Here is a 1,295-nt window from a genome sequence, read left to right on the forward strand (position 1 = left end):
CCATCGACGACCCTCACCGTAGACGAGGTCGAGGCCGACCCAAGATCGAGCCCATGCCCAGAGCCGCCCCAAGATTCGCAGGCAACCCCATGCCAATCAGGACCTCGATCTGGATCGAGCAGGCGCTCTCCATCGACGGGGCTTGGGCAGGCGAGCCAACCGTAGCGGATTTGGCCCTTAGCTCCTCCGGTGGCCAGAAAGGCGCCGCGAAGGCTTGCGGAGCACGGGGACGTTGCTCGCCGCCCTCACCGCACATCCATTCCCCTCCACCACCTTCCCTCCCTCCCTCTACATGCCCGTCTATATAAGGTACGCCTCCCTCTCCCCTCACCTCTCTCCCCGCGCTTCCGGAAGTCGGGGTCTAGGGTTTGGTGCGCCGGTGCGCTGATGGATCTGGCGGGGTTGTTGGTGTGCTGCAGGAGGGCTGCCGGATGTCGAACGCGCCGGCGAGCCCGCCGGGCGGCGACAGCGGCGGCTTCGGCGGCGTCAGGGAGCAGGACAGGTTCCTGCCCATTGCCAACATCAGCAGCATCATGAAGAAGGCCATCCTGGCCAACGGCAAGATCGCCAAGGACGCCAAGGAGACCGTGCGGGAGTGCATCTCGGAGTTCATTGCTTCATCGCCAGCAAGTGAGTGCCTCTGTTGACCGCTGCCGCTCTATTTTGCCTGCCCGAATCAAGTGTGGTCTGGTGCTGACCTGTCGCCGTTTTGTCTTTTCTGTATTGTAGGGCGAGCGGCAAGTGCCAGAGGGAGAAGTGCAAGACCATCAACATCAACGACCTGCTCTGGGCGATGGCCATGCTAGGCTTTCAAGAGTACATTGAGCCCCTCAAGGTTTATCTGCAGAATTACAGAGAGGTGCATGCCCATTTAGCCATGTGGGACTTTTTTATCTGAACTAATTGGGGATGGATTAGTGCTTTGAGAGTTAGGTAGGTCCATGATAGTTTAATATGTTGCTGCTGTACCCTGAAAAGCTCTGTTTGGCACTTTTGTTAGTCCTAGTTGGCAAATTTAAACACTCATGTTCAGCTTGGTGACTGATGAGACCCCACACTGCCTGGCACCAATCATCTTATTGTCCTTAGAACAAATGTTGATTTATCCCTCCAATTACTACTATCATTGAGATCTTCAATTCTTTTCTGTATTGTTAATTCAGATAACTGAAAGATTTGAAGCACTAAGAATTGTCTCCGGAGTCCAACTATTAAAATGAAGTCTTTTATTCAACTGGGACATGCATGCGTACATGTGCTTGGAAGATATATTCCGAATGTTCATCTCAAAGCGT

The 1,295-nt window shown here is 54.0% G+C and overlaps 1 pseudogene; it reads left to right on the forward strand.

Moving 5' to 3' along the window:
- Nucleotides 1-431: 431 nt before the first annotated feature.
- Nucleotides 432-937, forward strand: LOC119359564 (annotated as a pseudogene).
- The last annotated feature ends 358 nt before the right edge of the window (nucleotides 938-1,295 follow it).

This window comes from Triticum dicoccoides, chromosome 2A (assembly GCF_002162155.2).
Source record: "Triticum dicoccoides isolate Atlit2015 ecotype Zavitan chromosome 2A, WEW_v2.0, whole genome shotgun sequence".
NCBI lineage: Eukaryota > Viridiplantae > Streptophyta > Magnoliopsida > Poales > Poaceae > Triticum > Triticum dicoccoides.